This window comes from Anser cygnoides, chromosome 4 (genome assembly GCF_040182565.1).
Source record: "Anser cygnoides isolate HZ-2024a breed goose chromosome 4, Taihu_goose_T2T_genome, whole genome shotgun sequence".
Taxonomy (NCBI): Eukaryota; Metazoa; Chordata; class Aves; order Anseriformes; family Anatidae; genus Anser; species Anser cygnoides.
The window spans coordinates 11,249,983-11,261,074 of NC_089876.1; positions in this window are offsets into that span (position 1 = coordinate 11,249,983).

Genomic DNA, 11,092 nt, shown 5'->3' on the forward strand with positions numbered 1-11,092 from the left:
CTGTAGACAGCGATGAGGCCTCCCCTCAGCCTCCTCTTCTCCAGGCTGAACGGGCCCAGTGACCTCAGCCGCTCCTCATACACTTTTCCCTCTAGATCCTTCATCATCTTTGTAGCCCTCCTCTGGACACTTTCCAGCAGTTTCACGTCCTTTTTGTACTGTGGTGCCCAGAACTGCACACAGTACTCGAGGTGAGGCCACGCCAGCGCAGAGTAGAGCGGGAAAACTGTAAAGCTTTGTTGTAGAACACATCTTGTCATTTTTATTTTTATTTTTTTGAAAAGGTAAGATTTACTTTTTCGTATAAAGCAGTACATAAAATATGAAAAATGTCTATGTTTTGATACAAACTTGCCCTTTAAGGAGACAGGAGACTCATAAAATGAAAAGTGTTAGGTCTGAAACATAGATCAGAAGGAAACAAGGGCTCTGTGTGTAAGTAACATGAATATTTTCGTTATTTATGATGACAGTTACAAGGAAGAGGTTGGGGAAAATGTTTCAAATTACAAATAGCAGTCTGTGAGCTATTGCTGTTAGGCTATGGTTACCTCTTTTTTTTTTTTTTTTACCTCTATTGGTTACCTCTTTCTGTAGTCATTCTTGGAGACCTCAGACAACATATAGGATATAAAGGACAAATACAGACAGAGAAATAGAGCAACCTCAGCTGAAGTGCTTGCGATCTAGGATGAGTGTAAGGACTTTCACAGAATCTTCCATAAATGGCATATTGGTTTGCATCTTATTAACTTAGAATGAAAAGAAATCAGAAAGGTATTTTCTCTTGCCTGTTGTCATAGCCAAAATAAAACAGATGCAGTTTCTTAGAGAAGCTTCTACTGTTAAGGCTAAGCATTAGTTATATTCTGAGGGGTATGTGTTAGGCTCCTGTTTATTATAGGAGACAAAACAAGAACAGTAAAGGATATTTAAGTCTCTGCAACTATTTTTTTTCTTCTTTCAAAAATTATTATTCTCCCTCAAAAAAAATGACACATAGAGCAAGGCTAGGAAAAAATAAATAATAATAAAAAAATATTATGTCCAGTATTGGGTGCTTTTCTTTGGAAAAGTGAGTAAGAGGTTTCATGGCTCAGTACTACTTGTTGAATGCCTTTCACTTGAATTTTAATTCATGCAAAAAATCAAAAGTGGTATTAAAACCTATTCAAATGATAACTCATTCAGTAAGAGTTCTCCATCAGTTGGAAAAATGACTGTTTCATGGGTTCTGAATCACTTCCGTCTGGTGAAAATGATGCTTACTGCATAGCTGGAAGGGAGGTGCCTCAAGACAAATCCAAAGCAATGAAGGAAACGTTACTGATGACTCAGTGGATCCTCTCCCTTAAGGGCCAAATTGTGGTTTCATGCAAGCCCCAAAGCACCAGGAAGCATGTAGTTGCCTTGCCCTTGAGAGAACACCATGAGTTCGTTCCAAAATTTACCTACTGCATTCTAAAACCTCTTCTTCCCTTTCTCAGATTAGGAAAATAATCCCTGCTGGTTTTCTATGTCATTAGTTGTGCTATTTTGCCAGCTTATTTTCCCCTCCTGGTGTATATGTAGGACAGGTATATGTTTCTAGGTATGGGAGCCTGGGATATGTATTGGAGACATGGATACTGATGTATTCTGTGCTGTGTAGTCCTCATAGTCATGGCTGCAAAGTAAGGCAGCACATGACGCTGCATAGAATTAATAGTGATATAATGCCTCATCTTAGCACTGCAATAGGGATCTATATGCTGCTGATAAAGAAAGTGCCATTTAGATGATGGCAAATTCTAAATACATGGTCCAGTAAGCATTAAAATGCATACTGAATAGCTTGAGTATAAGAATATTTTCTCCTCTGGCTTGTCCCAATCCAAACTGGATAGTTAAGTATCAGCTAATTTAAACATCTGTTTGTCTGTCTGTCTGCCTCTTTTTCTCATTTTAAATCACAGCATATTCTAATCCACACACTCTCCTAAATCCTATTATTCTAATTCATCTCTGCATATTGATAAGTCTTATAAGCTTCTTTGGAGTGAATCTCTATATCATTAAAATTTGTTGTTACTGTTTCCTTAAAATGGTTAGAGTTCAGAAACATTCACTTACATTATAACCTCGCTATACAAATTGTGTAATTTAAAGACCACTCTGACCTCGCCATTGAGGTCTCTAAATTAGGAGCACATGTTTAATATTCATTCTCAGTTCCTTGTAGTATTTTGAAAAGAAATCCAAAGCACACTTTAAGCTCGGGTAATAAGCACTGTTTGTTTATCAGATTGTCCACATTTCATTTCCTGAACTAAACAGCTAAAGTCTGTTTGCACTCCTGACATTGCAAGTCTCACAAGCTGATCCAACAGAACATCTGTCAGTTTGTTTTCAAGACTGGACATTGCAGGAGAAAAATAGGGGTGGGGGAAAAAAATAAGACTTCCACAAACACATCGATTCAAACAAAGCGAGAACTTTCTCGGCTGCCTTCATCAACCAGGCAAGGTGTGTCTTAGAAATATACTTTTAAGGACAACCTCTTTCTCTTTCCCCCATCCCCTAACAGCAGTTAAATATCACGGCATCATTTTTCTTCTCTATGGTCTGCTCAAACTGATGCCAATAAATAATGTTTTGGAAGTGTTGATGAGTCCAAGTCATGCATTCAAGCAATACTTCTGCAAAGTATACTGAAAGCAAATTAAAAAATCAATTGGTTGTTCTCCTTTAACATGAGAGACAGCTAGTCTGAACTCATTGCACTTGGTGCAAGAGAAAAAAAGGTAGGCTTTTGGCACAGACACAGGATTATTTGAAGGAAATGCCACAGCCTGCTCTGTTCTTCAATATTTCTAGCCAAAAGAACAGTTTGTGTTGGTATGCTTAAGGGGAGGAAATTCAGACCGTTAATAGCAGAACTGGCCTAAAAATCATATGCTTTAAATTCTTTCACAGTCTTAATAAGTCTTTTTCTAACTGTAGAAGAGGGAATTCCATCTCAAACTTTAATCATTAAATGTAAGATCTGCAATGAAAAGGTAAGTGTGTATTTGAGCAGATGTCTGGGGCAAAAAAGAAGTCACTTCTGCTAGAAAATACTGATTCATAAAAATGAAGGGTATCTAGAGGAAGAAAACTTGTGTTTGGAAGAGCTGTTTGATGTGTGACAGTATGTATAAGAAAACGGGTAGATCTGGTCAAAGCATATGTTTGAAGAGATAGGGATGGAGAATGAAAAAGGGTAAGAAAAGACCCCTTTGTCTTTCTCCTCCAGGATATCCAAGAATGAAAATTTGGAGATTTTCTTCTGAAATATAGAAAACTCAGACTCAATTCTCTGATCTTTCCGGTCAATAGCAAGGACTTGAATTTAGTGTTTTTTGTGTTGTGGTTAATTTTTTCATTTGTCTTGGAGGATTCATTCATTTTTCTTATATGAGGTGTTAGAAGCCTTAGTTTTTGCAGAAGCAAAGTGAAAACAAATATCAAACCTGTTGTCACATGCAGACTTTTTCACATACACTCTCCTATAGGGACTTCTATGCCATTCCATTAGTCGGGCACAGGGGTTGTGTGAAGAGCCTTTTGAAAAGGGCCATCTGGTTGTGCCAAGAAAGCACTCCGCCACTCTGTAAGAGTGTAAGAGACATTGCACCAGGTCTGAAGATGCAACGTGCAAGCTCAGTTAGCTACTGAGAGGGGTTAGGTGGACAAGTCTGACTGATGGCAAAGGCACTGCTCAGCCGGATACGTGAGTTTGCAGTTCTCTAAAAATGCTGCTGCCTTGCCTCCTGTTAGCTCTCCAAAGAGATATTGTGACACCAACTGCTATCAGTTTAGCATGTGTGGGGCTATCTGAAAGAAAAAGAAATCTCCTTCAATTCAAACCACGCTTTTGTGGGTTCTTCAGACAAGACACGTCGCCAGAACCGCACCGCAGTCTGCTCTAGTTCATAGATTTGTGTGTGTGATTCGAATTTGTGGAACCAGCAGTCGCATGGAAATGATCATGAGTCACAGAAACGCCTTATTCTTCTAATAAACAGCTAGAGTGGATTGGAGGAAAATACACAAACGTAAATGGAGTTTTATTTTTCTGTGTTCTGCTTCATTACTGAGAAACTGCTTCAAACCTCATCCCATCTGATGTGTTCCTGTGAATACATGTGTCCTGCAAGATCCTGCCGATGTGTGTTAAAGAAAGAGGAATAATTTGAGTAGAAAGAGTTAAAGAGTCACTTTTAGATGTTTTCTATTCATCCAGGCCCAATAAAATTCACCTTAGGAAGCACTTAATGAACTGTCAGAAGCAGCTTAGAAGTGCTGTTCACAATAGAGTGAAAATAAAGTGAGCTTGTAAGCCTCCAGAAGACAATAAAGTGGTATAAAACAGTCATTATAATTAAGAACATATCATGTCTCACCAATCAATTTTTTTCTATAATTGAAAAATAGGAATTGTAGAGAGGGTAAAAGCTGTGGATGTCATAAATGTACATAAATAAATACATTCATATTTTTGCTACTGTGTTTTATTATACTATTTTTGTAAGCCAACAGTGAAATTCAAATCTGGTGAAAAATCATGCTGTATCATTTCTGGTAATTCTGTTGTCCAGAAAGTCATCCTTCCTTCATCGTCTACCTGGCATGTTGTGTCAGGGGTTTCCATGGGGACATAGCCTGAGTCCAGCACTATTCGTATTAAATCTGCAGTTGACCACAAGATAAAAAAATAAAAAATTGAAATTTAAAATGGTTTTTTTTTTGCGAATTGGAGGCATTGTTCTCCATAAATATGATGCAATTCAATAATGACAAGGGCAAAGTACTACATTTTGGCACAACTAATGAGCAACCCATTAATAAAACAGGGAATGACTGGCTAAATAGAGTTCTCCATAAAAGTTTTCAAGTTTACGAGAGACCATCAGTCTACATAATGGAGGGTGAAAAACATCAAAACCATCAAAGCCTCCCCCCTTATTGAAATACATAGATCCTTGGTACGTCTTACTAAAAACAAACAAAAAAATCTTTCCCTTTTCCTCACTGATTGTAAAGTTTCAATTGGAATTCTCTGCCAGTTTTGCATCTCCCACTTAAAAAAAATAAATAAATAAAAATAAAGTGAGTCAGTAGGAGAGAAACCCCAAGACTAGATCATTAGGGATCTAAAATATGCCTTACAAGCTAAGCTTGAAAGAACTGAAATTGTTTAGTCTAAACAAAAGACAAAAAGGGGACATGATAACAGTCTTCAAATATGTAAAAGGTTGCTGAAAGATGAGGGTCACAAGCTGTTCTCCATGTTCATTGGTGTATGACAGGAAAAAAGCTCAAAATGCTGCTAGGAGTTTATGACTGATATTAGGAAGAAATTTTGAAATATAAAGGTAGCAAAGCACTGGAAATGACTTTTGTGGAGATGTAGAATGCCCGTTTTTTTAAGACCTTTTGTATAAGAAAGCTTAGATAGCCAACGTTGAGAAATTCTTTGTAATGAACCGACCCTGCATTGAGTAGGTAGAATGTTGAATTCCCCTCTTGCTTTTTTTTCTGATTTTGTGATGTTAATGCAGACAATCTGCCATATTAAATAGTATATGATCAGATAGCTGAAGTCCTACAAAGAAATTAGGAAGCTGACTCAGAAGTTCAAGAAGAAAGGAAGAAAGAGGTTAGAATTTGAGATGAAAAAGGATTCAGTTAAGAGTATTGTAGGGTAGTAGTTTCAGTCGTGTGATAAAACCACAAGGCAAAACCTAAATAGAAATACATTGAGATTGAAAGTGAAAATGGTTGTACAGCTATGTGAACGAGCACATTCAAGAGAGTTTGAGGTCTAGGGATGATCATAGGATAAAATGCTGGGGGTGGGAGAGATCAAAGAGAAATAAATAACAGATGGGACTGTGGGGGAAAGAGAAACATTTCCTCCAGATGGCATGTATTATCTCCTTGAAAGATTGGCAAGATTAGAGAATCTTGCCAAAAGGAGGATGCACTGTAAAGAGAGGTATAGCAAGTGTATTATATTAAATTCTATTCAGCAAGAAAAAGCTTCCTGCAAATGAGTTAATGTTTTAAATATGCCAATTCTATGTCTTAATCAAACTCCCTGTGTGGCTATTGTTATTGGTATCACTAGTTATTCGATATATAGCTATGAATATTATCTAAAGCATCACAAAATTAAATTCCTTCTGCCTTCCTTCTCTTCCCTAATTTTTCTTGTTGATACTGTCCCATTTTCTGTGACTGCTTTTTTTCCTCCCTGACAGTGTAACAAGATTCAGGGGCCTGCAGATTTTATGGATCTTTTTATGGTGGCTTGGCATCGTAGCAGGATGGTGTCGATGTCACTGGATATCAGCCAATCTTTGTGAGAGGGTCTGCAAAATGGATGCCAAGAGTGATGAGGGTTGGAAGGCTGAAATATAATTATAGAATTAATTACAGAAACAAATATAGAATAAATTATAGAAATCAGGGTAAGTAGTTTAAATTAATGAAGAAAGCTTTATTCTACTTAATCCATGAATGGACAAATGGTTCAATCTCACTTGGAAAATATTAGATTTGCCATAAGAATATTTCCTGCTTAGGGTATGCAAAAAGCCACGATATGACTGGCTGCTTTTCTCATCAAATTTATCTCATTAATCAGTCCAAAGGAAGACTGATGAGGAAAGGTGGGTTTAGGAGTACTGCCAACCTCAAGTTCCCAAACTCCTGACCCTTTTCTAATTACGAATTTGAAAATTAATAATCTTTATTCTGTTTCTTTTTATAGGCCTAGAAGTTATGTTTTTGAGCTTCTCTCCATCAAGTGAGAGCTGGAAAAGTGTTTTATTATGGAATGGAGACTCTCAAGTTACTGCAGGAGTTAATGTTTTAAGAAAAACACTACATTTTCAAGATTTGCAGTAAAATTATGAGAGTTGGAAGCTTTAGTCTAAGTCCTAGAACTTGAAGATAAGTAGAAGTACTTATGGGGAATTAAAGGCTAAGTCAACATCTGAGGAAAATTAGAGTGGTGCCTGACTTTTCCCTGTGAAGGCTGAATGACGGCTAAAGAGAGACGCTAGCAGAACTCAAAAGCAATGGTAGGGGGGCTGATAGGATGGGTGAAAGCACGGACTGGGGAGCAGTGATTCAAGAAGATAAGAACGTAAGTGTGGTATTACCAGATCAGTCCAGAGAGATGGTGTCCTCTCATTTATGGTGCCTAATAACAGATCCTTGGAGAAGAATAGGACAAGGCTGAACTTGCCCACCTTAGACAGTACTGATTTGGGAGCAGCAGTTTGCTCGCATCCTTCCACCTGTGTGACTCTTTAAACTGGAACTCTCCACCAATGTGAACCAGCCTAACTCTGAGCAAAGGCTGAACTGCAAAGAAAGATGGTTGTTAGAGTGTCATACCTGACCTGTGAGCATTTTTGTCAGCTTAGCCCTGTGAAATAGTTGGCCCAAGCAAGTTAGGAAGACAGGTGTCACTGTTAGATGAAGCTGTTTGCCATAGGGTTTTATTTGCTTACCCTGGCACGATTTATATGATGTCAGCACACAAAGAATGTCTCTGCAGATAAAGCAAACAGCAAATGATTTCATGAGCCTGTTTGTGACAGATGTGTGCAGTGGGAAGAAACGCTGTAGCACAAACTGCAGTACTCATCAAGATCGTGTTATTCCAGCTCATTAATCACATATCTCTGGTTCATCTCCATGCATGGTTATCTGTGAAAACTCACTAGCAGTCCTGACAAGGCTTTCTGCTTGCCACCCCCTCTGCGTGGCTGCCTGTCGAAATTCTGTGCATCATTACCGAGGCACACTGAAAGGCAGAGATGGGCTCTTTCACGTCTGCTTCACAGTCCTCTTCTATTCAAGGCCAAGATCTTCCCTGTACTTATCTCCCGCAGTTTTTCTTGATGAAAAGATTGTCTTAATTGGTATTCTCAACCAAATATTTTTATCAATGTGCTTTAACCAGATAGATTAATCTGTTACGATTTTTGATGATGACCAGAGAAAAGAAGGGCACTGTAAGTTAGATAATGACCTAATGAAATTACTTGCCTAATTAAATTAATGAATCTTATTACTACAGTGCACAAAATATATTTGGAGAAGTGCTGAAAACGAAGGGTCTTTTTGATTGGGGGGGGGGGGGGGGGGAGGGAAGAAGAGATGCTTGCTTTCTCTCAACTCCAAGAAACCCAAGGGAATGCATATTTAGTGCTATCCCCTGGACTTCTGTGTGCTCCTGGCCCAGTCTTTGGAAAATTTTACTAGTCAAAGAGTCATGCATGCCTGTTTTCTCATCCCTTACTTGTCATAGTGCAGCTGCATTTCAGAGTTGTCAGAACAGTGACTACATATGGAAGAGAACAAGATGAATATATCAGTATTTACAGTTGAAATCAAATCTGAGAAGAAAATTAAATAATGTGGTGTTCATTGTTTCAAGAGAAAATCAGGATTCAAAAATTCCATTTTTAGCAGTGAACAGACTCATGAAGCTTTTGTCCGCAAATGTTTGTGGCAGGATGAGCCCTGGCTGGAAGGACAGGTTCTTTTCTGGATATGCCAGTGTCTTGTTATTCAGGGACAACAGCAATGAACCAGCCGGGTCCCAAATGTATGCGTTTCTCTCCATTGAGCTACCATTTGGTTAGCTCAAAGATTCTCAAAGCTTTGTGTTCACTCAGTCCCCTAGTCCTTCTTACAGTTCTCTATAACAGTAAGAAAGCACTGCACTAATCTACAAATCCTTTGTTCATAGTTTCATCTTTCACAGGTTGTAGAGCGTTACACTGTGCCACAAAGGCATGGGGAACTGAGAGGAGTTGAATTCATGATGAGGTAGCTGAAAATTTTAGGAATAGGCCATGCGTGATGTTGCTGGCTGGCAATCACAGCAGTGAAACAGATTGAGGAGTAAAATCGCTCCCGTGCTTGGACACCTGAGCGTTGTCTTTGGACATGTTTGCCTGCTCCTCTTCAGAAGGACAAGGAGGGGTATTCATGTTTTATATAACAATATACTGATCAGAGAACTCGTCCAAGAAGCAAGGGGCAGGATTCTGGACCATTTTTACCCAGAGAAGATTTTGGCCTGCATCTCCCACTGTTTCTTTAGACAGGCTATTGGCAAATGTCTTTGAGAGCTCCCACCATTTTCTCCGACCATAAAAATGCAAATGTCCAGATGGAAGATGGCTTCTATAGTCTAGTGTTTAGGATATTCAGCTCAGTGGGACAAGTGTGGAAAAGCCTTCTACACAACGTTTGTGTCCGGTAGCCTAACAGTGCCAAACAACTGTCTTCCCTTCAGAGACTTTTTTCTTTTTTTTTTAAATGGGTGTCTCCCTACTTCCCCTTTCTGTGAGACCTTATCTAAAATAAACATATGCTATAAAATTCTGATGTATTAATGGTTTTATGCATGTGTAAGAGGAAGCAAGACAATGCTTTCATGTTTTTTGTTTGTTTCTTTGTTTTAAATTGACTGAAGAAATAGAATTCCAGTCTGCAAAATCATAGTAAATGGTAGTCTACAGCAAGATCCATGTAAATCTTGGATCCACTACATAGACCATGTATCACAGAGTAACTTAAAGCAATAATGTCTTAATTTCATTTATAGGCAACATCATGGGTTAAGGGAGATATTTTAGACTGTCCCCATGTGGGATTTCAGAGGTATTTGCTGTTGGTGCAGAATGCTGCCATTTTGCAGCGTGACTCCCTCCGCTCCCTCTAACTCATCACCAGGCACACTACTTGAAACTTTCCTACTAATGGCCTCTCATTATACACTTGTTCTCCTGAGTTGAAATTCACACTTCTTATTCCTATTCCAGTCTCTAGAGACATAATTTCTTTTCACCTCATCCACACCAACTTCTCTTGACTCCTTATCTAATTACTATCTAATCACAACTACTTCCACTTCCACAAGTTCTTGAGAGGTTGCCTCATCAGAAGTACTTTCTTCAACCTCACCTTTGTCTTTTCATCTGGCTTCTTGAAGAATCCCCCTCCCCCTTACCCCATCTCCTCCCCCTCTTCTTTCCCCACATTTAAAGAGGTGACTTATCTTAGATATCCCTGACTTAGTTGTGATGAACACTCAAATAAATTACATTATTTGTTGAAGTTAGATCAGTCCCTTTTCAATCTATAGCTAACTTTCCCAAGAATTCTGTGTAATGATCTCATATTATAGTGTTTCATAGCAGGCTGAAAAGTTTTTTGAATGGCAAAATATTCCACGCAATAATGAAAAAACTATTCCTAAAGGTATATGTCAGCTTAGGGACAAGTTGAGTTTTCAGTGTATATTCACACTGGTATCTCAAACACTTAGTGCAAGTATCCCAAAGTTTTAGTTTGCCATAGTAGTCAGTCAAGTCTGCCTATTGTGTGCCCCATCAATCCACTGAATTGTGACTGTATTTGTCCCTACATTTCATACTAAAGATATTTTCAAGTTTTGCTTGTTCATATATAAACCAACCTGTCTTCCTTGTCTTTCCCTTTTAAGTATTCCACATCTTGCAATGTTTCACAAAAAAAAAAAAAAGGAAAAAAAAAAGAAAAAAAAAGAGAAAAAAGAAGAGAGAGAGGTGAGAGGCGAAAACCTTTATCACTTTGAAATGTTTTAATCAACAAATGACAACTCATCTGGTATTAATATTTAGCAAGTAAATATGATTTAGAAGCACTAACATAAAATGTTTTCTTTTTTTCCATTTTTATAGTGCTATTTTCTTGGAATATACTAAGTGCCAACTATCTGTTTTCCTATTGTAATTGATGCTTTCTTGTACAGGCTTATTAATTGCAGTTTTCTAAAAACATCTGCTTATGGATGCAGTCAATTGGGATTTAGCTTGCTTTTTTATTTCCACTTCTTCCATTGGAGTTCAAATAACTCCCACTCACCTGACAGCATCAAAACCAAAACAAGACAAAAAATCATCTGCTTCTGGTGAATTTCCCAAAGCACAGCTGACAGCAGATCTGAAAGGGAACTGCTTCTAGGGCCAAATCCTATGCAGCTCTAAGTTTGTAGAACTCA